This window comes from Callospermophilus lateralis, chromosome 10 (assembly GCF_048772815.1).
Source record: "Callospermophilus lateralis isolate mCalLat2 chromosome 10, mCalLat2.hap1, whole genome shotgun sequence".
Classification (NCBI taxonomy): Eukaryota; Metazoa; Chordata; class Mammalia; order Rodentia; family Sciuridae; genus Callospermophilus; species Callospermophilus lateralis.
This window is the reverse complement of record NC_135314.1, coordinates 2,157,138-2,183,526: the sequence shown is the minus strand read 5'-3', so window position 1 is coordinate 2,183,526 and position 26,389 is coordinate 2,157,138. Positions and strand designations below refer to the sequence as shown.

The window sequence follows — 26,389 nt, the reverse complement described above, 5'->3', positions numbered from 1 at the left end:
TGTTGCATTGGTGTGTGTGTGTATACTGGTGTGTGTGTGCATTGCGTGTGTCCCTGGAGGACTGCTTGCTGGGGCAGTCCGGGCACACTGGCTGAGTGTGCACTGTGGAGCTGTGGACAGTGGCTGGCTGTGGAGAGGCAGCCTGAGGGGCGGGCCGCCCTGGGGGACGCACTGGCTCAGGCTGCTCTTTCTGGACTGATAGGAACCGCTGGGTGGCTGGTTGTGCCTGGTTAATCAGTGACCAGCTGCGGCTGGCTGGTCTTTCTAGGGATGAAACGCGCTGTTTTCTTAACTGGACACTGACCTCCTGGCCTGGCTTCTGGGTCTGGAGGGTGAGTGAGCAGAGCAGCACTGCGGACTGGAGCTGCAGGACGTCTGATGGCCATGTCTGCGTCCTGAGGCTACTGCGGTGCAGGTGCAGGTCCAGCAAGCAGTGGACGGCTGAGACGGGCGGCTCTGTGGGGTGGGTGTGTAGAGGGGCTTCTCTGTGCAGTCAGCCCTTGGTTCTGTGATCCAGGTGGAAGAGGCGCGGCCCAGGGAGGGAGGTGCAGCTGGCATGGTGTGTGGGCAGTGCCAGCCAGAGCTGGGCCAGCTCTGCGGGCAGGTGCTCAGCAATGTGCACTGGGAGACCCGCTGCAAGCACCTGGAGTGCGGGGTCATGTTGTTGGTGAGGGAGGGCCTTGAGGTGGACAGACTGGGACAGGCCCCAAGGGGGTGGTGAAGGCACAGTGGTCGTGGGCTGGGAACCTTGCTGGTCAGTGCTCAACAGACAGTGCGTGTCCTCCTGTGGCCTTGCCGGCTCCCCAGGGAGTGCCCTGCTCCCTGCCTCCTGGTCACTCCAGGAGTGTGCAGACTGCGCTGCACTGACCTGGAGACCCCGGGGAGCCTGCAGTTAGTTGTTGAATAGTTGGAACCGAGGGCCTGCCCTGTGCCAGGCATCCCCTTGGGGTCAGGGGCTGAGAGAAGGCTGGGGACCCCCTTGCAGGTGGGAGTCCCCTGCAGTGTGTGCTCTTAGGCTTCCTGGGGCCCTCTGAGCTCCAGAGACTTGTGGGACTCCCGTCCCAGGAGCCCTGACCTCACAGGGCAGCATGTGGGCACGAGGGAGGTGCAGGGCTGGTTTGGTCAGGAAGTCAGTCCCCTCTGGTGCTGTGTGGGCCCTGGCCAGGGACAGGGGTCAGAGCTGCTCTGCACCTCCTCAGTGGCCCCGGGGGAGGTGAACCACAAGGGCCCCTGCCCAGCTACCCTCAGGGTGGGCTTCCCAGTGCAGGGTTTGCCGCCTTTCCGAGACTCAGCATCTCTCTCCCTGGGTGTCCCCAAGTTCCTGTAGGCATGCACACCCTACCCCCACCAGGCACAGTCACACGTGCACACACGTTCTTACACACCGATGCGTGCACCACACACATTCACACACACTCGTCACAGGGTCATTTGTTGGCCAGATCAGTGGCGGTCTTGGCCAGTGCGGGGTCTGTGGCTCTGTGCCTGCTCTTGTCAATCAACACCACGTGTTGGTGTTGCGGCAGGGAGCTGACTGGGCGTGCTGAAGGACAGCAAGTTGGGGCCGCGTACCAGGGTGGAGCGCTCTGTAGGTGACAGGCTGTGGCAGGCACCAGGCAAGACAGTGGGCGTGAAATCACAGCGTCTGCCCCTTGTGGGACCAGTTGTGCAGGTGCCGTGGGCAGACCAGCCGAGGTGGGGGCCTGCAGCACAGGAGCCTGTCCCGTCAGGAGGCCCTGCTTCTCCCAGCGCTCTGTACAGTGTGCCCACACCGCAGGGTCTGCCCCGCAAAGGGGAAGAAAGGCCCGGGCACTGGGCACGTTTGAGGAGTTGGGGATCGGATCTGCAGCCTGCAGGGCAGTAGGCACGGCCTTGCTGTCTCTGGGTGGAAGTGGGCTCGGCACCCCTACACCAGTGTGTCTGCCAGCGTGGACCTGTTTGTGTGCTAGAGGGACTGAAGCTGGGGAGCCGGGAAGCCGGCGAGCTGGAGGTGAGTGTGCCTGCCGTTTCCCGACCCTGGGCCACGGACTGTCAGGATGCAGGCTTGCCTGATGGTGGGACCTGAGCTCCTGGACTCTCTCCTTCTGCCACTCCCTCGACGGCCAGTCAACGTGTCGCACCCTCGCGCCAGCCGGGTCTACGTGGACGCCAGCTGGGCACCCTCTAATCTGATCCCAGGCTGATGCTGTCTGATCCCCTGGGTTGAGGGCACAGTCCCCAAGACACCTCCACTCCAGAGGCTGTGACCTGGGCTGCTGAGGTCAGGGCGTGATAGGGCCCCCTCCTCGGGCTTGGTTGACTCCCGGGAGGCTCTCTGAGCTCAGGAAACACCTGGATTGGCCAGTTCCTGACAGAGGGTCCCGTGCACACCATGCAGGGAGGCGGAGGGTCCTCCTGCGGAGGCTCCGATTGGGGCTGGCTGGGCCCCTCCACAGGTGGATCTGATAGCCGCCTGGAACCCGTCTCTCTCGGGCAGGCGTCTCTGGAGCTGGGCTGCCAGCCGTTCTCCCGAGGTGGGTGCTGGGCCTGCCGTTCAGCCCTCTTGCCCTCTGGCCTGGCTTCGTGGCGACTAGCCGTGTCCCCAGGCTGTCACGTCAGGCCCTGCGATGGCCTCCTGGTGTGGCTGGGAGGCTCTGCCCACGCTCCGAGCTCTGGGAACTCTGAGTGGCGGGGCGCTGTTCCCGAATGCGAGCCGACTCCTCTAACAAGAGCTGCTTCTGCTCCTGATCCCTCAGGAAGTCCCAAGGGATTTGGGAGCTCGTGCCAGGAACTGAGACCAAGACTAAAAAGTCAGTGCTTCCTGTTTCACAGCCTCCAGTTCTAGGCCTATGGGCATTCTCACAACAGGTCTGTTTGCTCCTGTGACGTGGCTGGTCCGGGTGGGCCTGTGCCTGCTGCTCTGCCCCTGGCTCTGCCCTCCCAGTTGTGGCGTTCTGACCTCAAGGTGGCTGCTGCCTCCTGGCCATCTCATCTGCATTCCAGGCACATGCAGGCTTTTCCTTTTGAAGAGCTTGCCCCAAGTCGCTCTGGTGGCTGTCCTGTGGGTAAGGAACAGGGACATGGCAACCAGCTCTCCTGCCTCTTGCCAGGATTTCTCTGTATTTGTCCTGCATCCAGTTGGGTGCAGACAGGTGTTTTTCTGTTTGTGCCTCCCTTGTCCTGCCTCCAGGCAGAGCCCCATGTCCTGGGGTCACTCTGCAGCCTTAGCTGGCCAGGTCCAGATCTCACTCTCTGTGGAAATCTGAAGGCACTGGGAGACGGTCAAGGCGCCTTCTCAACTGGCCGTGGTCCTGGCTCCATGCCTGGGCATGTGCAGCTGGCAGCCTGGGTCCCGCTGAGCCTCCCCCCGGCAACTCGGTCACAGGTGAGGGGACCGGAAGTCCCTCTCTCGCTCCTTCCAGTCTGGGAGGGAACGAGGGTGGATAAAACCTGGGCTCGTCACCTCCCTGCCACCTCCTGTGCCACTCAGCCCCACTGGGGACCCGCCCGAGCCTGGCTGAGCCACAGGTAAGGGCTGAGTCTGGGCACCCTGAGCAATGCTGGGTCTCAGCCTGGCCCCGAGGACGCTCCCCACCCCTGTGTCCTGGCCACTGGAGGAGAGCCTTTCTCCCCCTCCCCAGGAGTCCAGGACTCGGGTGTCCCTCCTGGCCCCGAGCTCCACAGCACAGGGGACCCTGGGTGGCTGGGACCTCCCGCCCCTCCTGGCCCCGAGCTCCACAGCACAGGGGACCTGGGTGACTGGGACCTCCCGCCCCTCCTGGCCCCGAGCTCCACAGCACAGGGGACCTGGGTGACTGGGACCTCCCGCCCCCCCTTGACACCCAGAGGCGCCTGCCTCCTGGAGCCCATCTGGGAGGTCAGATGTCACCTGGGTGACTGCGCCCGGGGCCTGTCGCCACCCCACTGCGAGGTGCAGGGTGAGTGGACTGTGACCTCAGCGTTGACCCCCTTCCACCTTAGACTTCAGTCCTCTCCCCTCAGCACCGTCCGCCAGATGGGGCAGCGGATCTTGAGTTGGCGTCCTGTTCTGGGAGAGCTGAGGTGACCAGCTCCCGCCCTGGCTTCTCTCGGCCATCGCGTTTCCCCTGGATTGCCAGCCAGTTGGCATAGCTCGTGTCCTCCCGTGTTGCAGGGTGTGATTTACCTGGGATGCCAGGTGGTCCACTTGGGCCTGCGGCTCAGCCACCTCTCCTGACCTGCACAGGGCCGCAGAAGTGGGATAAACGGGGACTCGCTGGCCCGGGAATGTGTGCTGCAGAGGAGCACCAGCCCTCGGGAGGGAAGCGCACGCCGCAGCCACGCGGGCAGGGTGGTTTCCGAGGAGCTGGACGCGGGGCCCTGGCCTGCATGCCCCACCTCCAGCAGTGGACGACGGTGTGGATGTCGATGTCGGGAGCCGTCCCAGTCACCCCAGGTGCTGAGTGGCATCGGCTGGGTGAGGTCATCTCACACGTGACTGCAGCTCTGGCAGGTGCCGTGTGGCCTCGCAGTGGGGTGGAGGAGAACGCTTTCTAATGGAGTGGGTGGGGGTCCTGCTCTGCAGTCCTGGTGCCTGGGGGGCCGGGCTGGGTCAGAGCCCCTCACCCTGAACTATGCGGCTTAGGCCGCGGGGGAGGGGCAGGCTAAGGAGATTCTTTCCGCACAGGGCCCACCCTGGCGCCTTCAGCAGACCCCTCTATCCCCTGGGAATCAGCCCCATGGGCGTGGCTTCCTGTACGTGGCGTGATGCAAACAGGAAGCTGAATCTATGAATTAGGCACAGGAGGAGACCCACAGTGTGACTCGTAACAAAGCAGAGCCTCTGCAGCGCTGTCCCGGGGAGAAAGCCACTCACAACGTGCGCATCTCTTAGTGCTTTTGGAGGGTTGGCCTCAGGTAACTAAGCCCGAGGGTGAAGCCACGGTGTGGGTGGCAGCGCCGGGCATTGGACCAGGTGGTTGTCCCCAGAGGCCTCAGGTTCTGCTGGCTGCAGGACAGGTACGGGCACCTGTCGCTGCAGGAGCGGCAGTGGGGTGGGCGTGGAGCTCGTGAGCGCCTGGCCTGTTGAGGAGGGGGTGTCCATGCCTGGCTGGGCTGGAGGTCCAAGCCACAGCCCAGCCCCCTGCACGTGGTTCCTGGAGTGCTTGTCTCCGTGTCCAGCACCTGCAGTCTGCCCTGCTTTCCTCTCTTTTTCTTTCTGCTAAGGGTGGAACCCAGGGCCTTGCATGTGCCCGGGAGGCGCTCCGCCACAGAGCTGGTGGGAGCCCCTGCTGTGGTCTCTGAAAGCAGCCTGCAGCTGTCTGGGGGCTATCCGGTGCAGAGTCCTTCTGAAGGGAGGCTGCGTCTTCTGGTCTGACAGTCCCCGCTCCCTGTGTGATCTGACCACTGGCCTCTTGTGCTCATCAGACGTGTCCACAGGAATGGCCAGCTGTGGTCCGTCCTGCACTCCTGTTCCAACCTGTGCTTTGTTGGATGGAGCCACTTGGCCCCAGAGTGAGGGAGGCTCTACCAAGTACGCAGGAGGGGCAGAGCAGCCCCGCAGCCCTGTGGCCGGGGCGGGTGCCGGGCTCGGTGCTCTGCACAGGGGTCTCTGGCTGAGGGGTCTCGTCGAGGTTCACCGTGTGGAGAAGACACACTGGCTCGTTCGGGGGCTCAGCACACAGGCACAAGCTGAGGAAAGAACGTAAGACGCGCTGCCTTCCCCCAGGAGGCCCATGCCACGAGGACGGTGCCAACGCGTAGTGCCCAGGGCCTGAGGCCTGCACAGGCCGGGACAGGCCAGGCCAGGTGCAGCTCAGAACCAGGAGGGAGGGACAGGACCAAATGGCTGCTGCCTGTTTCTGTGGCTGCTGCCACTCAGGAAGCTGGGACAGAGGGAGGGGTAGAAAAGGACAGACCCTCCCCACTGTCCACTGCCACAGGCTGCCAGAGCCCCACGTTGCCCTCGTCCCGTTTCTGCAGGGAGAGGGGCCCGGCAGCAGTGCAGGGACTCCTGGTGTGCAGGTCACTGCCGGACGAGCCTGCACAACCCTGCTGCAGAGCCTGGGCTGGTCCTGAACTTGCAGTCCCTCCCCAGCCTCCAGGTAGCTGGGATGACAGCCGTGGCCCCCGTGTCTTGCTTGGTTTGACTCCTTCGAGGACTAAATGAGGATGCCTTGAACATGCACTTTGACCGGGCTGTCCCTCGTGTCCTTGTCTTACCTCACGAGCGTGTTGGGACACGTGTGGAGGACGTGTCAGGCAGGGGTGAGGCAGGCCAGGGGTCCTCAGAGCCAGTGTGGTCCCGCACACCTTGCTGCATCCACACAGTGAAGGTCTCGCAGCCGATTTCACCAGAATGCAGGACGGCCGCCCAGCCCAGCTCAGCCCGCCTCGCTCCGGTAAGCCTTGGAGCCCAGGATGTACTGTCCTGTCCTGCCTGGGCAGCGGGTGGGTTATGCAAAGGCCAGAGAAAGTGCCCGGAGCAGCATGCAGGACTCAGGCTTCACGGAGGAGGCATGTGAGAGGTGGGAGTCTGCTCTGAGAGGAGCCCAGGGGCCTCTGGCCAGTGGGGCTGCCGGCCCTCGCAGCACTCAGGCCAGTGGTGGCCAGGGGGACAGGCAACACGCATCCTCTCCACAGTGCCCTGGGCTCTGGGCCTGTCCCCGTGCAGAGAGGGTTTCGTATCTCACACTGCGGGGCAGTGACACCAGCAGCAATAGCCTGCCTGTCTGACCAGCATCCCGAGGAGCAAGGTCCCCGAATACAGGCAAGGAAGTAGCCTTCTCAGATCCCACACCCGCCAGATCCCCGTGTGCAGAGAAGGCCGTGTCCGCGAGATGGTACACCTCTGGTCTGCAGCTTGTTCTCCTTGTTCTCGTAACTTGGCGAGGTTTTCAGGAACAGAGAGGGGCCCTCAGGGACAGGTGTTTTACTCTCCACATTTTCTTTAAGGACAAAATGTGTAGGAACTAATTACCCCCATTCTACAAATAAGGGAATGGAGGCCCAGAGAAGTTCAGCATCCTCCCCAAGGCCACGCAGCCTGCTGGCGATGAGCCAGGTTCACCTGGCAGCGTGCTCCGTGATCTGCTCACGCGGGTCATAAGGACCCAACAGACGACTCTGTCACAGCACCCAGTGGGGAAATCAAGTCACAGAGCCACATGATGCCACGGTGTGCAGTCATACTTAGTGCTAGCCTGTGTCCAGCATGAGCGGGCCTCAGAGTGTGCCACCCTGCTGCACCCAGTGCCTTCTCCTTGCTCACGTTGGCGGTGCTGGCAAGGGACCCCTGCTGCACAGGTGCCACGGAGCTGCCCCACCCCCGGCCTGCACTGCCCTGCTAACACCCACCTGCCAGCTCCTGCAGGCTCTTCAGGCTGTGCGCACCACTTCCCCATGGTCCCCTGCGGGACAGTGGCCTCTGCCTACCAGACACCTGGCTTGCTGGCAGAGCGGACTTGGCAGCCCTGTGCCTGCTGCAAGTGGACCCCATCTTACACCAGAGCCCACTGCAGAGGGGCCCCTTCCTGTGGGAGGCTGGACCTGGCCTCTGCGCCCGCCTTTGGCAGGCGCTGCGGGGTCATGGTGAGGCACGCAGAGGGCCGTGGGCAGAGGAAGCTCCCTGGTGGCCTCTGGATGCCGACCGGATCCTGTTTGCTTCTCTGGCTGTTTGTTCCTTGTTTGGTTTGCATAGTAACCTGCTCTCCAGGTAGGAAGGATGGTTACCCGCTGGCCCCTGAAGTCCTGCCAGCCTCCTCCTGAGCCTTTGCCGCCGTCTGTGTCACCACAGTGACACAGTGACACAGTGAGCCTATTTATGGGTGGGGCTGTCCTTAGCTGCACGTTCTGGGGGAGGGCAGGTTGGGTTGAGGAGGGGGTACCTCCTGGCCAGAGGGCACAGTTGCTTCCCGTGGCCACCTCTGTCCTGTGACTGAGGCTGGTCCCTGCAGCACTGGGGAGAGCCGAGTGGGCATCCAGGGCCCCTGCTGCCTGCTGCTTCTCCGATGCCTGCCATTCCGTAGTGAGTCCCACAGAGGCACCTGGAGGAGGGCTCCCAGGGCTCTGTGCCAGCCAGGTGGTGGATACATGCCCTGAGCCTGGGGGCGCCTCTCCTTGCCCCTGGGCCCTTGCCCTGGTGTCTGGGCTTCGGATGTGGTCAACAGGCTGGTGGGGGCAACCCCCAAGGAACTGCATGGGCTGCATGTGACACGTGGGCTTCCTGGGGGCGGAGGTGACTTGGGACCTTCTCCCGCCCTGGGAACCTGCAGCCGCTGTTTCCCATCCTGTTCAGCCCATTTCTTGAGGCCTGGACATCTCCCAGGCAGGTGGACAGTGTGGTCCACCTGTAGTTCACCCTTGGTGCTGGGAGAAGTGGAGCCACCCGGCTGCCGACCCTGGAACACTCCTGGCCACGGAAGTGACTCTTGGGCTGCAGGGGTAGAGCCACGGGCGGCCGGCGGGGGAGCGTGGACACCCGAGCCCCTGGTCTGCGGTGGCCTGGGCTCCTGGCAGGGCTGTTTGAGTTGGCCGGGGTCCCAGCAGGGGAGAGCTTTGGTCACTAACTGAGAAGGCTCCTGGCAGGGTGGCCTCAGGGGCCACACTCTTCTGTGCCTCCGTGGGACAGGGAGACTTGTTCAGTGGAGTGTTGGCCATGCGGCCCTCGCGGCCACTCGGGGACCTCTGCACCCAGCTTCTTGATGGCGTGGAACCTCGAGGGTGTAGGAAGGCACGGAGTGTGTTCGTACCTGGGCTGGGTGGCAGAGCGGAGCAGGGGCTGATGGCAGGCCAAGGGGACCAGGGGCCTGGCACCTGGGCTGCACATCTGAACCAGGGCTGGGGCCGCCTGCCTTCACCTTCCCGGAGGTGCAGATGGGGTCGGGCTCGGGGCCAGGGGAGGCCGCGCTCTGGAGGCGGGGCCACGTGCCTCTCATGGCGCCCCCACCCGTTCCCTCCCTGGCTCTGCCTCCTGCCTGCCTGGTCTCTCTGATGCTCTGTGCTTTCCTCCCTCCCTACGCGGGGGGCACAGGCCAGGGGCGTGGGGGCTGAGACTTGGACTGAGACTGGCCTGCCGCTCACGAAGCCCAGGGCTGGTCCCAGGCCTGGTGGCTGTGGCCAGTCCTGGGCGCGGGGCACTGAACGGGTGTCAGTGAGAGAACCAACAGAGCTCCGTGACGCGTGTGGCATCCATGGGTTCCCATGGTTGTGCCCCCAGGCCTGGCTCAGGGACCGCTTACTACTAACCAGGGGGAGTCAGTCACACTCGGAGTCTCTCTCAGCTCACTGCATAAGGGGAGCGCGGACATTTCATGGGATTACCAAAAGAAGGGTTTCCCAATGCCTCACGAACACGCTGTTCTATGTCGTGCCCTGAGGAGACCCCAAGAGATTGTGCCAGTGTGCTCCTGTCTTCTCTTTCAGAAATTGTGTATAAATCGTTAGCTTTTCAGATGCAGGAAGATGATCTGAAGGTGTGTTCCTATGTGTTATTTTTGAGGATTGAACCCAGGGCTGACCTACCACTAAGCCACATCCCAGCCCTTTTTATTTTGAGGCAGGGCCTCACTAAGTTGCTGAGGCTGGCTTTGAACTCACAGTCCTCCTGCCTCAGCCTCCCACGCTCTGGGATTATAAGTGCGCGCCATCACGCCTGGTTCCTGTGACATTGCCTTGTGTAGTTTGTTAAACTATTTTTTTCTTCTTTTTTAACCTGAAACAAGAAACGTGGGGAATGAATCCTGAGTGGTCTGTAGAAGTAGGAAGTGAGCTGACTTCAGTTTGGGGACCCTCACTTCCTGCTGGTACCGCGCCTTGCTCAGATGTCCGTGGAAGGCCAGGATTCAGTAGAGGAGTTCATCTGTGCCAGGGCACCTGGGCAGAATCTGTATGCCCACGAGACCCAGCTTCGGAATGCTCCTGGCTCACTCAGGACAGCAGGACAGAGCGCGGCCTTCGCCACACTCCCGCCGAGTGGGGACAGAGGGCCCAGGGTTGTTTGGGTTCTGCTTCTGGCCTGGAGAGAGATTCCAGGCAGTTTTCAAGAATTAAGGAAGTAACTGATGGACGAATGGCCCTGTGTGCACAGCCACCACGTGGCGTTTAGGCTGTGTGTGTGTGTGGGTGTGTGGGAGGACTCCTGTCTCCGCCGTGGTGGACGGCGTGGGGTGAGTGGGCGGCTCTCACACGCTCAGCCCACTTCCCGTGGAGGTGCCCAGAGGTGGTGCCCAGAGGTGGTGCTGGGCCTAGTAGGTGTGGTTCCGGACTCTTTAGAGCCACCTGTTTTCCACAGTGGCTGTGTCTGTTCGCATTCCCACCAGCACTGTGGAGGGTCCTTCCACTCCAGGCCTGGCTGGCCTGTGCTCATGAGGGGCGGGTGTGGCCGTGAGGCTGACCTGTGCTGCTGCAGCTCTCTGCAGGGGCAGGAGCCTCCCCCGGGAGATTGCTCATGGCTCTGCCGGAGCCAGGCCCCTCGGTCAGCGGCCTGACCACCTGGGGATTAGCCTTAGCCAGCACCAGGATGCTCAGGGTGATCCCGTGCCCCGCGGGAACTAGGTGGCTGGATCATGACGGATGGTCTCCCCGATGGTTTCCTGACCTGCTGGAGAAGCCTCGGGCATGGTTTTCCACCTGGGGTGTGCATTTCCCCGTGGGTGCATCTGAAGCTATCTCTCGGGGGCCTTCAGGGGGCCGAAGGAGCAGCACCCCTGGAAGAAAGTGTCCAGCGGTGGAATCTCACCCTTGCTGTCCTCACATCCTCTCCCAGCAAATGGCCTTGGACAAAGCCGGTGGGTTGGACAGCTGGAGGCCCTGGTTGCCTCCTGATGCACTGGGAAGTCTCTGGCAGAGGGGTCTCCAGTGGGAGCCTGAGCATCCCAGAAGGTGTCACACCTGGAGGCCCATGAGCTCCTTGTGCCCTTGCAGGTCTCCGCTTTGCCATGCATGGCCCTGGTGCTCCGTGATGGCCCCTGGCCCTGGTGCTCCGTGATGGCCCCTGGCCCTGGTGCTCCGTGATGGCCCCTGGTCCTGGTGTTCCGTGATGGCTCCTGGCCCTAGTGCTCTGTGATAGATCCTGCAGACATGGCCGAGGTTCGTGGGCCCTGAGGGCATCAGAAGCCATCCTCTGCTCAGTCTTCTGGAGGTTGTGGCACAGGCCGGGTGTCTGAGCTTCATCCCAGCACCAGCTCTGCTGGTGGTGGCCCCGGGGGCAGAAGAGCGTCCCTGCCTGCCCACTGTTTGCCCACCTCTCCTCCCTGGGGTGCATTAAAGTCTGGATGAAGTGCACAAGCTTCCCCGGGATACCTGTTCCCAGTAGCTGTCTTTGATCTCGTTTTAAAAGCACATTCTCATCTTTTGTGCTCTCTGTACTGTTCACTTCTGCTTTGTAGTAAAAGCATCCCTGCCCTGCACCTGAGTCCGACGGACGCTCCTGCTGCCAGCCACGTGGGCCCCGGCTTCTCAGGCCCCTACTTGCGCTGTCAGCTAGAACCCTAAGGGACCCTGCCTTGAGGAGAGGGGCCCCTTAGAAGGTGGCCCTTGGCGGCCGTGGTCCAGGGTCCCTGGGACGGGGCGTGTGCATCAGGGGCAGAGCACAGCAGCCTCTGAGCCACCCTGGGCATTGCTGCAGCCAGCTAGGACCAGCCACGGCTCAACTTGGGCGCCCACCTGCCTTTTCCACGATCCTTGCCACACTCCGGCCAGGTCTTACTAGCAGGAGGAAAGTAGGAGGCCCTTGTGGCATGGGCTACCGGTCACGCTTGCCGAGCTGGGGGCAGGAATGGCGTTCCTGGGGCCCTGTGAGCTGGGCTCTGCTGCACACCTGGGACTTGCAACATGGCCCAGTGGACCTTGGTCTTGCCCCTCGGTGTCCCCGGGGAGCTAGGTTGGCAGCAGTGCTCTTTGGAAGGGGGATGCCGGAATCTGTCGATGGCCACCTTGCATCGGAGCAGTTCTGAAGCATGGTCAGAGGGCCAGACGGGCCCACAGAAGCTGCTCCGCGTTTGCCACGGCCACTGTGCAGGAGGCTCCCCAAGTGTCTCACGCCACCCAAGTGACAGGCGTCCAGTGCCTCACACAGTCTGGGGATGGAGCGGCTCAGCAGACAGTTTGGGCTTCCATGGAGTCAGGTGGGGTCAAGATGTTGGCCTGGGCCGAGCCTCCTGAAGGCTCAGTGGGGCCGGATGCCTCCTGAGGCCCAGGTCACATTGTCCCCAGCCCCATCACCAGGGAGGAAGGCCAGCAGCCTCCAGATGGGAGTGAAGTGTCAGGCCCTGCCAGAGGCCCTGTGTGGTGGTGTGGGCTGCTGTCCGGCCCCAGTGTGGGGCCACTCCAGGCCTGGAGTCCTGGTGTCCAGTACCATTTGGCAGTTCCGCTGTGTCTGGGGCTGAGGAGGACACAGAGGGGAGCCTCCCTGCCCTCCCCATGTGGCTGTTCCCCAGCAAGAAAAGCCATGCTGGGCACTGCTGTCTTCCAGGCGGGTTCTTGCCTGGGTCTCGTCCCTCTCCCAGCCCGGCCTCCTGGCTCTGCCTGGGGCACCTTCCTTTCAGAGTCGGCTTCAGGCTGGAGCTGCAGGGTCAGACCTCCGGCACCCGCCACTCGCCAGCCAGGCCACCAGCTGTGAATCCGGGGAGTCCACACAGAGCCCCTGCCTGGAGCCTGGGACAGGTGTCCTGGGGAACAGCCTTAGAGCTGGGCGTGGCCTCTGTGGACCCTGTCCTGTGCTCAGGGTCACTTGGGGGTTTCCTCAGCCCTGGCAGATGGGGTAGGAGCACATGGTGCTCTTGGGTCCCCAGCCACAGGGGTCACTGCTGGGCGGGGCCCAGTGACCTGCGACTCTCCTGTTGACTGTGGCTCTGGTGAAAGCTGCTTACTGGATTAGTGGGCTTGACGGCAGCGGGTGGAGGAAAGGCCAGTGCCGTGTCCTGCTGCAGCACATCCTGCTGTCCCTGCGGGAGTCTCTGTGACTGCCAGGTCACTGCTGGACTGCTCAGCCCCAGAGTCCCTCTCCCCAGGAGGGTGGCTCTGAGCACCCGGCTCCCTCCTCCTGCTGAGCACAGGCTCTGGGCAGCTCTGGTGCCCGCCAGACGTGGCACGGGCCTGGTCACAGCGCACATCTTGGATCGCATCCCTCACCTTCTGGCCCGAGGCTGACACCTACTCACCCGCCAGGCTCCCTCCTCCCTTTGAGAGAAGCCCAGGAGGCTGCAGGATGCTGGCCGGGTCCTCAACCTGCCTCTTCTCGGGGGTCTGCGCTGGGCTGCTGGCCGTGGCCCTGGCCTACTATCTCTACTGGTAAGCGAGGCCTGGTGGCCTCCCTCTGCCCACCACTGGAGCTTCACTCCCCCCTCACAGGTCCCTGCTGTGGCCGGGGTCTCAGGGCCAGGGAAGGGGGCCCAGGTGGCAGCGTGCATCCGGCCCCACACAGGGCCTACAGGACTGTCCCCTTTTCAGCAAAGGCGTCGCTCTTCGGGATGTCCCTGAAAATGGCACAGAGGTGTCACTGGGTCCTGTGGGTCCTAAGTGCTGGCCGCCTTCCCCAGGAGGACAAGTGTCCACCTGCAGACTCAGCTGTGACCTCTGCCTGCTCTCGCCGTCGAAGGTCTCTGTGTCCTGCAGGGTGCACTCAGTGGCCTGTGAGTGAGCAGCAAGTGGGTGGTTCCCCTCCCAGTGACCCTTGGACCAAGGAGCCCTTTTACAGAGGCTCGCGCTCTTCCTGGCAGACCGCCAGGCTGCGCTCAGATGGGACGTTGGCACCTGGGCCTCTGTTCTCTGCCAGCAAGGTGGGGCCGAGAGGCCTGCGCTGTGTGCCGAGGGCCACGGGGACTCAGGACCACTGTCATCAGGGGCTGGCAGTGCTGGCCGAGGGGAAGCCGGACAGGGCCGTGCGGAGATGGAGTTAAGAGCCTGGGCCGCCAGGGAGAGGGGTTTGTCCCCTCTTCAAGGACTTGAGCCGCAGGGCGAGTGAGGCAGGATGGTGGCTGCTGAGGATCCCAACCCCAGGAGGAGGCCACTCTGTCACAAGCATCAGGACACTTGGTGACTATCCCCAGCAGCTGGGCGGGTGGAGTGTGGTGGCCAGGGCTCACCTGCCTCATGGCACCTGGGGAGGGCCAGGGTGGTCTGGGCTCTGGCAGGTGTGTGGTCAGACACAGGAGGCCCGGTCACGTGCCCCAGCTCAGGATGTGAGTGAAGTATCTCGTGCAGTCGGGCTGGTCTGGCCCAGGGGAGTGGTCGGAGCTGGGCTCTCACCTCCCGTGGCAGTGCACCCGGCTCTCGTCCGCCCGACGTGTGATGTTCCCTCCCTTGATGCGCATCGGCCTGCCAGGCTCGGCTCTGCCCACCTGGTGGGCCAGCTTGAAGGAGGCTCTGAGGCTGCTGGGGTCGGCCTGGGGGCGGCAGCTCTAGCCAGGTCCTCCAGAGCCCGCTCTTCCCCGGGCTCAGGCATTCCCTGCCCCCACAGACTCCTCCTGGTCACTGCTGAGCTTTCCGCTGCCCTTGTCCCAGGCCACACGGTGGCCTTCTCTGCCAGCACCAGCTCAGGGTTCCCTGGCTGGGCCGTCACCAGCTGAGACGCCATGCTGGCCTGCTCCCTGCCCAGAGCCCGGGGCTCCCTCTGCTGTGGAGCTGTGAGGCGTGGGGAGGGCTTCCTGTCCCAGGAGGGACCGCCACGTGTGGGAACCTGGCAGTAGGCCAAGCAGAAGGGCGCACGCCCTGGGTGCTGCTGCAGGGGGCACCTGGCCCCCACAGGACGCCTGCGAGCCCCACTCCCTGTGACCAGGGTGCCAGGGTGGTCACAGCAGCTCAGGTGTCCCGCCCCACAAGGCAGCAGGGGAGGGGCTGCCCTTGGCTCACTTGTTGAGGCCGGGTCTCCCGCAGCAGGCTCCTCCTCCTGCCGGTAGGGGGCGGGATGGTGGACATCCGCCACAGTGCCCAGCCCCTCAGGGGTGATAGCAAGGACCTCACTGCCAGAGCCCCTCGTGGGTCCCCCTCCACAGCCCTTCTGCCCTGGCCTGGCCTCGGGTGGACCACGTTTTCCTCAGTGCTCTCTGCCTCAGATTTGGGTGCAAGATCCCCAGGCCCCACCTGTGATGGGGAAGAAGTGCCCAGAGGCCTAGCTACACACCTGCCGTCTCCTGAGGTCCTGCTGCTGCATTAAAGTGGTCAGTGCCTGTGGTCGGACCTGCGCTCACCGAGGCTCTCGTGAAGTGCGTGGTGAGCAGGGGATCACGGTGCTTTAAGTCCATCAGTGGCAGATGTGGAACCCACTGCCCCGTAGGTCCACGCCAGGCCCTGCTGCTGGGCTGACCAAGGGCACCTGACCCTGGGTGGGAGTGGCAAGTGGGGTCCAGAGCATGCTGGTCACTCTCTAGGGACAAACCAGGGAGAACTCTGGCATCAGGCTTGTGCCATTGACCTTTGTGCTAAACCTACTTGCTGCGTTGACTTTTGTCTTCAGGATGGGGAGAATGGGGTTGCCTGTCCTCAGTTTCAGTGAGACCCTCTTGTAGTAAGTCATTTCTTGGGATTAGGGCTCAGTCATGCAGTTTTGCAAATGCCAAAAATGATCAATGACTTATTATTTGTTGGGAAAATAGCACCTTTGTTTCTGGCTAGAACCTGAGCCACCTCCATAATTGGCTTAAGGGATCTTTCAGATGTAAGCCTGTCACTGGGGTGGGGGACTGGCTATGCCTTTGCGTGTCGCAGAAACGTGGAGCCCTTGCTCCCGTTAGTCCTTACAGTCACCTAGTGGCACTGGTGGCAGAGGCAGCTTGTTATTTTAACCTTCAGGTGAGAGACTGGCATTCAAATGGTCCCATCATGTGCTGAGACAGAAATGGGTCAGAAACCCTGGCTCAAGCACCCTGGCCGGGCTCTCAGTGGACACCTGCTCCTGGTGCCAGGTGGAACAGACTGCAGCAGGTGTGCGGGGCCTGCGGGGCCTGGGACACTGAGAAGTGACCTTCTCTAGATCATTCTTTACCAAGTTGCAAAAGGAGCTGTTTGTCATCGTCACATGGGACACAGGTTCTTGATCCGCATTGACTTTGTGTCAAGGTGTTTTGACATTTTATCGTTGCAGCTAGTGGCTGCCCTGGTTGCGAGCCAGCCAGCTGCAGAGTGGAGGGGCTCTGGCCCCCACTCCTGGCCTCAGCTTTGGGAGTGGGTGGGTGTCGCTGTCATGTGATTTGTTGGTTTAACTCAGTCCTCACAGATATTTGCTGAGCATCTGCCCCGTGCAGGAGCTGTCCTGGATTTCTAAGTTTTCAGTGACTAAGAGATGAACCCTCGCCTGTGTAAACAGTGCTAGTGACCCCTCACACACGGTCGGGCGTCTGTTTGATTTATGCACCTGCCACCTCAAGGATTCTGGTCATGGAGTCATTCTTAGATGTTTTCTGGGTTCCTTTAAAATTCTTATGTTCTTAAACTTTGGCTTTTTTGTTACATCGACTTTAGACAAGAACCTCCTGGCCTCCGCTGTGTGAAGTAACTTGGGTGGTGGCAACTGTATTCTGTTTGGTATTATAACCAGGTTCTGCCAGCCGCTTCCAAGGGTTGATCTAAAATATCAAAAACCCACAACAGCATCGCATTCATTTTAAACTTAGTTACTGCAGAAGCCACAGGGAAGGCCACGTGATCCCAAGCCGTCAAGTCCGTGCTGCTTGAAGGAGGCGGGGCCTGAGCACCTGGTGAGGCAGATGTGGAAGTCCTACCCCAGGAGACTGTGATTACCAAGCACTTTTTATTACTTGAAAATCTTAATTTCTTGACTCTTCATTTTTGAGAAAAGAAACATACTCACTTTCAATACCCAAAACTCCAAGTCCCTTAATCAGCTTCCTCTTTTTTCTTCAACAAATTCATTTTTTGACAGTGTTTCTCTGACTTCGTGTTAATCTGACCGGATTCTCTCCAGGCTGTCCATACAACTGTCTTCCTGGAGTCTCTTTTCATGGCAGAATTGGTTATTCATTCTTTTTCTTGAATCCCATGCCTTCCTCTTCATTTGATTCTTTCTTGTTTTGCTGGACCACATCCTCAAGTACATCATCTTTTTTCACAAAAGATGAATGGAGTTAAATTTTCTGGAACTTTGGGTGTTTTTTGAGACTCCATAATTTTTATCTCCATACTTTGCGTTCTTTGTGGTCCTGATAGGAAACAAAGGGTGTTCAAAGTGAATTCAGTGAGGAGAATGGAATAAAGGAGCCTATTTCAGAAGTGGGGCTGGTCGAAGCAAAGCAATGGAGAGTCTAAAAGCCCAGACCATCCTTGCTGCTGCTGGAGTTTATTTCAGCCAGATTTTTGTGGGAAGAAAAGGTCTAGGGAAAAGCAGCAGAAACATTATGAGATCACATTTTTATTTGTCCCAGGTCCAAATTCTACACAGTTTATAAACCAGCCAGATTTGGGGATGTGCTCAGATACTGGTTGCTCTAATGTCAGAGTCCTGAGAAAACCCGTGGGGTCTCCCCCTTGGTACTGGTGTCTCTGAAGTGCTGGTGACGTGGCTGCTGCGGGCAGTGGGAAGCCCATCTCCGGGCCTCTGCACATCGATCCTGAGCACAGGCGTCGGTGTGGACGTGTTCTTCCAGACACAGACGGATCGTTACCTTGGTTCAGACATCGGCCTGTTAACTGGAGTGCGTAGACAAGAGCCAGGCCACCTCCCTGGCACCCGGCGCACACTCAGGGCTGCACGGCGCTGGGGCTCTGTGGGCAGCTCTGCTGATCTGGGACGGGGCAGATACAGTGACCTCCAGAGTGTCGGTGGGCTGGGGTGTAGCCCAGGTGTAGCTCGAGACCCTGGGTTCTGTGCCCAGTTCTGAGAGGGCGCGAGCAGGTGCTATCAAACATTTCCACCTCTGTCTGCCGTAAATGGCTTTGGGCGCTGTGGACTTCAAGGATTCTGATGACATTTATAATCATATAAGTGACGCCCATTTCATGACAAAAACGAGAAGAGCAGAAGTGTGCCCTAACCTGCTGCTGCCCGAGGCCATCGTCAGGAGACCCCCTTCGGTCTTGCTGGGGACAGTATCTTGTAATGGAATGTGCCTTTCCCGCCCAGCACAGGGAGAGGTGTCTGTGTGTCAGTGACTCCCGCGGCTGGCTCTCGGCGGCCACGTGTGGCTGGAGGTCGTGCTGTGGGTTCCCGGCCTCCCTCTCCTGGGCACCCCGACTGCCACGGCCGCCTGGAATCCCAGCCCCGGTCTCCTCAGGCTGCCTTCCCTGGGCTGGGGGCTGGCGGGCACTTGCCTCGGAGCCCGGGGACGGCAGGGAGACACCCAGGTGGCTCAGCCCTTTCTCTGGAGCCTGGTCTTCCCGAGGTAGGTTGTTTGAAGAGTCGAGGGCACCTGAGGCCGCTTCAGGGTCAGCTGGTGCTGGCCAGCAGCTGTCTGTGGTGTGCTGGGAGCTTCGGAGCCTGGGCTCGTGGGCCTCTGTCCTCCAGTGGCCTGAAGGGCCTCCCGGGCGGCTGGGCTTTGTGGGGACAGAGAGCTTGAGCCCAAGTTGGCTGCTGGACCTGATGTCAGGAAGATCCTGAGTCTGACAGCCCTGTTCCCGAGAGTGGCCTTGACCTGTCCCCTCACAGGATAGGAAGGGGACTGCAGCAGGGGCACCAGCCCCCACGTGGTCACTGTCCGCTGCGCACTGGGGAGATGGTTGCGGCAGCTGCTGTGGTCTGTGGGTGTCCCCGGAGGGGCTCTCGAGGCTCACCATGTGGCGCTCCTGCGCTGAGTCAGGTGACGCCGGTGACGGGTGGTCACGCTGCCGGGGGTGAGGTATGGGATTTGGTGTCCTTCCTGGGGGCTGCCCACCCAGCATGTGAATCAGGGCCTCTCCCCAGCCAGGCTTGGTGGTCTGCACGTGAGGCGGGCCCTGGGGGCGGTGAGTGGCCGCCCGCCTCCTGCCCCCCCTCCGATTCGGAACTAGCCTTTGCCAGGGGCCAGTCCTGGGCTCTGCGCCCTGACCTCTGCCTCAGCGGGGACTGGGAAGGTGGACGCTGTCTTCCTCCCCAGGTGGCAGCAGGTCACTCTCGCAGCCCCCAGCCCTCTGCAGTGGAGCCAGGTTCCCCTGTCCCATGTCACCGCAGCTCTGTCCTGCACCAGCGCCGCAAGCTCTGCCCCTCCCGCTCCCGACTTCCCACTTTTCTGGGGGCCCGGTCCCTCATGGAGCCAGCCCTGCTGTGCCTGTGCTGGGCTGGCCGTCCTCCTGCCCAGCAGCTGGGTGAGGCCGGCTGCCCAGGGCCGCCCAGTTGGCTCAGAGACAGGAGGTGGTCTCTACATTTGGCAGAGGGGCAGGGGACTTGGCAAGGTCAGGAGAACGAGGTTCACAGAGTCAGGAGTGGGGGCTGCGGGGGGCTGCGGTGGCGGGCGTGGGCCCTTCTGCGTCCTCCGACTTCTTCCCCTGGAGGCGGGGCACGGTGCTGCCAGGGGGTTGCTTGAGGCTGCACCCTCAGGAGCCACAGGGGCACCGCAAGCTTCTGGGTCCCCAGGGTCGGGCCGGTGTCCCAGAGCTCCTTGCTGTGTGCCAGGTCCCCATCACAGGCCTCTACAGCCTTGTCCCGCCCTGGCCAAGTGGGAAGGAATGGCCCCATGGCTGGCCTGATAGGTCACCCACTTGGCAGCGTGGCTGTTTTCATGGGACGCAGCCGAGTGGTCCCTGGGCTGTCCTTGTGTCCTGCTGGCTGAGTCCTGTTGTGCTGCTCTTGGGCAGGAGGCCACAAGTTCCTCCAGCCGGGTGCCCTGGTGGTCAGGCACCCAGAGCTAAAGGAGACGAGGAAGATAAAGGACAGGTACGGAGTCTGTGGCCGCAGCCCAGCGTCCCTGCCACACTGGGGAGGGCAGGCAGCAGCACACCAGGAGGGAACAGCGTGGGCCAGGGCCTGGGCAGCTCTAGGGGCCTGGCTCTGGGGCCTGGAGCAGCGCAGAGTTGGAGACAGGAAGGTCCCCAGAGCACAGAGAGTCGGGCGCATTCCCCAGCTCCAAGAGATGTGCCTTTCCTGGCAGCCAAGGCAGGTGGCACGGTCAGGGGCGGGGGGCACCTCTCCGTGGGGACCTCAGCCCTGGCCTCTGTGGGTGGAATTACCAGTGGGAGTTGTGGACAGAACTTCAGTTTAGTTTGAACTCTTGGGACTTCGGGGGGAGCCAGAGAGAGGAGAACACGGGCCAGTCTGTTGAAGGAGAGGGCGAGGGACGCAGGTGCCGGGCTGCTTCTAGACCAGCCCCGTGTCGGGGAGAGGGTTGCAGCGGGGTCCACAGGGCTCTGCAGACCTGGAGATGGTCGCTTTCCCTGGAGAAGCTCACGTGGGCAAGGGGAGCAGAGCGATGGTTTGGCACTGTGTGGCAGGCATAGGTGACCTCCCACAGTGTCCATCTGCACCAAAGGTGGAGCCCTTCCCCTGGGGACCGCAGCAGGAGAGCCATGATCCCTCTCTCCTGTTGGCCTCACAACTCCCACCCAGAGCTCCACGTCCACGGTGCCAGGAGGGGGTCGGTGCACCTGGGATGGGGTGCAGGGTGGGAGCTCTGCATCAGCACAGCTCTTCCTGGTCCCTAGTGTGGGACAAAGGTGGCAGGAGGGAGTGGGAAAGCAGCTGGTCGCACTGGGGAGACCCCAGAACACCACACACCTTCTCAACAACCCCAAAGAAGAGGCCCTGGCACTGCGTCTCGGGGCACAGCCTCCGCCACGCTTCCCCTTAACATTGCATTCTGGTTTCTGGTGCTGGGGATGGAGCCCGGAGTGCTTCTCCCCTGAGCCACATCCCCAGCCCTCGCTGTTGATTTCTTATTTTGACATAGAGTCTCACTAAGTTGCTGAGGGTCTTGCTAAGTTGCTGAGGCTGGCCTCAAACTTGTGACCATCTTGCCTCAGCCGCCCGAGTTGCTGGGGTCGCAGGTGTGGCCACACTGCACATGGAGCCTTACGCGTTGCAGACGTGGTCAGGTGTTTGGAGACGTCTATAGGTAGAGCATTTTTGTAGCTGAGATCTTTCTGAACTTATGTCCAGACAGGTAACTCCAGTGGAAACCTGGCCTTCCCCAGTCGCTACCACAGGGGCTCCCGCAGCCGTGTCCCTTGCTCTTGAGGGGCATCCAGAGGCGGCAGAGGGCCATCCGGAAACCCACCTAGTTCAATTCATTTTAAAGCTGTGGGTCATGATGCCTGTTCAGGGTGAATGTGGTGATGGCATTTCTGTCTCTGTAAAGGGCTGTGTCCCTCCTGAGGCTGCTGCTCTTGTCTGAGGACCTGTTGTGCCTGCCCTCCCAGGCGCCTAGGGCCGCCCTTAGGACCCTCTCACCGTCCTGCGAGCACCTGGGGCAGGGCCTGGGGCCTGGTGGAGGAGCATCAAGATGGCTGCACCCTCTTCCCCAAGACCACCCAGGGCCGCGTCCATTCCTCTCCCCACGTGGTGGGGTTCTGCCCTGCCACTTCTGTTTTTAAAGTATGTTTTTGTTGGTTGGACACGACACAGTACCTTTATTTTGTTCATTTGTTTGTACGTGGTGCCGAGGACCGAACTCAGTGCCTCACAAGTGCTAGGCAAGCGCTCTGCCACTGAGCTGCAGCCCAGCCCCCTGCCCTGCCACTTCTGACCTCCGAGGGGACGAGGAAATGCTGTGGACTTGCGGTTCATCAGCCTTACCTCTGCCCTGACGGGGAGTGCCAAGCTGTCCGTGTCCCAGGGGACCTGCACTCCATCCGCCGTGTGGCCTTGTAGGCATGGAAGAGGACCATGCCTGAGAAACATATGCGCCTGCGTGATGAGCCTGAGGCAGCAATCTGCAACGGGCACTGCTGCAGGCCTGAGGGTGGACTCTCGCTACCATAGCCCAGTTCCCTGCAAGAATACCATGTCCAAGTCAGCTGGCTGTGACCATCTCACGTGTGCACACCCGGTAGGTGTGTGGGTGTGCACGCGGGCATCTTGCAGGGGCACATGTTGCATGCACGTGTCGTGTGCATAGACATGGGCGTGCAGCACCGCGACTGCCCTGCCACAGAGCACTCTTCTGCTGCACTTGGCGGCACCTGTGTGAGCAGGCTGCCATGCCCACAGGCCCAGAGGCTGGCCACAGACCCAGAGGCTGGCCACAGACCCGTTGTGCAGTCACCAGGCCCTGGAGCTGTGCACAGCCCTCTGCCCACCCCAGCACCCCCTCCACTCAGGCCTGGGAACCAGCAAGACACTGTGGAGGCCACTGAAGAGTTTGGAGCTTGGAGGATTGGGGGAAGTGGGGTGGCGTGGGGGTTCTTCACCAGCTACCCTCTTGCTTGGTGGCACCAGGACACAGTCCTTGTACCCTATAAACCCTGTCCACTGTCCCTGCACAGTCCCATCCCCCTGTGCTCTCCTGCCGGGGTTTATAGAGTGGAGATGGCCAGTGGCCCCCACACCTCGGGATCAACCCTCGACCTGCTCGGTCTGTGGCCCCACCCACCCGAGGGACCTGGTGGAGCTCCCTGCCCGCTTCTTGCCTCCCTGGGGCCTCTGGGCTGCTTTAGCAACCCACTTTAGGGAGGGGTCAGAATGGAGCCAGGCCACTGGTGTGGCTCCTTTTAGGCTGCTGTGTGGCTCTTGCCCATCTGCCGGGCAGCCAGGCTGGACTTGCTTGACCCTGCCTGCTGGAACAGTGCCCAGTGTCCCCAGTGAGCCTGGAGCCACAGGGCTTCCTCTTCACTGGGTGCAAAGCCACTCCTTTCTCGCCCTGGGCACTGCTATCCATGGCCCTGCCCTGGATTTAACTCTCGGAGTTTTGGGTTCAAGTGCTACCCAGGCCCTCCCATGACCTTGCTCTTCCAGGAGACTGGTCAAGTCAGCTCTGATGACAGGTGGATGAAGCCTCGCTGCAGCTTGGCCCCAGTGTATGTACGGCAGGCGCAGGTGTGCACAGCACCACCCGGGCCACTCACCGTAGTGTGTGCCCGGCCGGCCACCGGCACGACCTCAGCTGCCCAGCAGTGCCCAGGACCTGGTCATCCACCTGCAACTTCGGCTCCTATGTGCTTCAGACCCCTGGGAGGCCCCCGCCCCCCTCAGGAAGGAAGGGACTCTGAGGGCGGGGCCAGGGGGGTGGCTGCTTTCCCTCAGAGAGCGAAAGCCCCCCCAAGGCCCTGCAGGCCCTGCCGCCATCTCCCTGGCCTGACCTGGCCCTACCTGCCCTAGGTCAGCTCTTCCAGGAGTGGATGGGTCACCTTCCTGGCTCAGCTCGGGGCTGGGGCTCAACTCGCAGAACCCAGGGGTGGGAGGGTCCTGGTGGATTTGTCCCCAGCAGCAGGCAGCTCGGAGCGGCGAGCCACAGCGACTGGTCACCATGAGAGCAGAGTTCTGTCGAGGGCTGGAGGGCAGTTTAGGAATGTGATTGGATTGCACCTTTCTGTCCCTTGGTGGGGAAAATAAGTGCTGCTAAAAGTTTCCCAGAACCCAGTAATGATTTCAGTCAGTTTTGCAGTTTTTTGGCTTTAGCGATATCCAAATCCAACAAATGCAAAGCCCGAGGCTCAGAGAAGGCACGGGTGAGCTGTTGCTGCTCTCGGCCTGTGTGCTTGGTGCCCAGTGGCCGCGGTCAGCCACTTTTCATGTGAAGGACACAGGACACCTGCCTGGTGGCTGGCCCCTGGGACGCGGGCGACTCGAGGGGTGTAGTCAGTGGGCTCCGTGGGCTCGGCCCCTTTCATGGTGGGTTGTTCACATGTGGCGTTGGCTGGTCCAGCTCGGGGACCTTGGGGTGTTCTGAGGAGGCTCCAGCTTTATCCGTGTGTGGCGCCTTGGTCTTGTCTGCGTCAGTCTGACCTCAGAGTGTGGCGACCGGAGACCCTTCTTCAGGGGCTGCAGTTGGACGGGGATGGGGCTCAGCTGGGTGGGTTTTGTGGTCTCCTGAGGTCATCTGCCTGCTGGCAGCCGGCCTGGTCTGGGGACCTCAGTAGGGTGGTCCGTCTCTGCGCCTGCGGCCACCCCTGTGGGCTCACCCTCCTTTGAAGGCCAGGGGCAGAAAGGAGGCTGTGGGTCGGGAGGCCAGCTGGAAGTCACAGGATGCCACTCCCACAGCACTGCTGTGGGATGAGCCCTGAGCCGTCCAGGTTCCAGGACGGGAGTGGGCCCCACGTCTCAGGGAGCAGGGGCGTGGCTGGACCCGGGCAGCTGTGGGGAGGGGCATGTGGCCTGGGCACAGGGTGCCGTTCTGTCTGCTCTCATGTCCGTCCGTCAGCATGCAGAGAGCTCCTCCTTCACCTGCCCTGATGCTGGGTCACAGGCCCTCTCCTGTGTCCTCCTCTGCCTGGACCCACAGCTTCCCCTTTCTGCCTGCCCAGAAGGCAATGTGCAGGACAAGCTGGAAGCCACGTGTTGGAGATGGCAGAGCTTCCAACCAGGACCTCAAGTGACCACGTGGGAAGAGCTGCCAGCAGCTCGGGCCCTGAGTGACCACATAGGACCCAGATGACCACGTGGGGTCTGATGGGGTGGAGCAGAGGTTCCAGCAGCCAAGGCCCAGATGACCACATGGTACAGAGCTGTCAGCGACCGAGAACTGCTGAGGGGGGAGGGAGCTTCTCCTCTGGGTCCCTGAGACCCCTTGGGTGGCCTCCAGCTCCCCGTAGGGTGTCCCTCTCTCTCAGCTCCCCGGGGTCTCCTGTGTACACGGCACTTGGTGAAGCAGACCCCTGGCCTCGGGGGTGCCCTGTCTGCCCTCTGCGAGTGGCGATTTCCCTCCCCGTCCAGGCCCAGACCTCCTGCCAGTTCCAGGTGTGGCAGGTGGGTGGGCCAACGCGCACATCTGCTATCCCAGGCTTGTGGAAGACAAGGTGTTCCCGTGGGCGTCACCCCGGACTGAGTCGACCTTCAGACCTCACAGTCAGATTGGGTTTGTTTCGTCTAGCCTTCTAGTTGTGCTCATACTTTGTTTTTGTTTTTGTTTTTTTTTTTAAACAGAGGACATTTAATACAGGGGAATTTTACAAGGTGTTTAAGGATTGAAAGAGATAGAAAGAGAAATTAAGGTGGCAGAAGGGTTATTAACATTTCCTGACAATTTCTCCTATGTCATTGAGGTTGGCACAAAGATCTTTTTTTTTTTTTTTTTTTTATTGGTTGTTCAAAATATTACAAAGCTCTTGACATCTCGTATTACATATATTAGATTCAAGTGGATTATGAACTCCCATTTTTACCCCCAATACAGATTGCAGAATCACATCGGTTACACATCCACATTTTTACATAATGCCCTATTAGTAACTGTTGTGTTCTGCTACCTTTCCTATCCTCTACTATCCCCCTCCCCTCCCCTCCCCTCCCATCTTCTCTCTCTACCCCATGTGCTCATACTTTGTAAGTGCCCTTGATTTCCAGACTGGCTGAGTGACTCGTGAACAGGCCGCACCCTGGGGAGAGGCTCGGGTGGGCCACAGCTCGCATTGTGACCTCTCTAGTGATGGTCACCAGATCTGTGACCCCCTGCGCTGCACAGCCTCCCAGGGGCGCCGTCTCCGCTGCTGGGCTTCTGTCCTCTGCTTGGCTGCCACGGTGTCCCACCCCCACATCCCCTGGGCCTTGGTCACCTGGCACAAAGACGAGCTGTGCCAGGAAGCCCCTGGTGACATCTGTGGCCGTGAGAGGCAGGGGCCGAGGGCATGGGGGCCTACCATGGGGAGCCGACTGACTCCTGCACCCAGTTGGTGGCACCTCTCAGGTCCCTAGACCTGGCCCTGCAGGCAGATGCTGCGCCTTGGATGGAGACACCTGAAGCTGCGCCCAGTGCCCTGCTGCCCTTGTCCCTCACGCCGTGCTGCCTGTGGGCTCCTTCTCCAGCATCTCCTGGCCCAGGGCCTCCGACCACGGCAGTGATGGGCAGAGGGTGGGCGGACGGGGAAGGGGTGAGGCCGAGGGAAGGGGCCAGTCGTTTCCCCGTCCTCCTTTGTCATGCCCTTGAACTTGTACATCACTGAAGATCGCAGACCACTGGAGGGCTCTTTATCCTGTCGGTCAGCCTCCTGTGTAGGTGTGGGCAGCAGACAAGCCTCGGCACACGTAGGCTGGAGGCCAGCCTTGCCTCGGTAAAGCCTCGGGCCAGGCGCCGCTGGTCGTGGGGTTGGGTGCGGTCCCCAGAGTGGCATCAGGGCTGCTACCTTCTCGCTGGACTCTCAGGTCCCAGGGGCAGCAGGTCACCTAGAGCAAGACATGGCTGAGGGTGAGTGGGAGGCAGCTGGAGGAAGCTGGTGGCCCTTCCAGGGCTGTCTGCAGAGCCAGAGGGCTCTGGACGGAGGGGCTGACCTCCACCCCTCAGGGAAGCCAGACAGTCCTCTGCATGCAGAGCGGGGCAGCAGGGTCTCACGTGAGCAGAGTCTCGGGGCCCTGGCCGTCACTGGTGGCCAAAGGGAGCTGGACCAGAGACTGAGGTGGGGTTCTGGCAGAGAGGGGCAT

At 61.5% G+C, this 26,389-nt stretch overlaps 1 protein-coding gene across 4 annotated transcripts in view; it reads left to right on the top strand.

Moving 5' to 3' along the window:
* Positions 1-26,389, top strand: part of Agpat3 (1-acylglycerol-3-phosphate O-acyltransferase 3) — a 72,529-nt gene that overhangs the window by 20,986 nt on the left and 25,154 nt on the right. Inside the window, exon 1 of one of the 4 annotated variants that reach the window (XM_076868772.2) lies at positions 19,625-19,759. The exons of 2 other annotated variants lie outside the window; for them this stretch is intronic. The gene's annotated coding sequence lies outside the window, so the exon portion shown is untranslated. Of the gene's footprint in view, positions 1-19,624; positions 19,760-19,823; positions 19,979-26,389 lie in introns of those variants that run through there. One more of the 4 variants, XM_076868774.2, reaches the window with a different exon arrangement.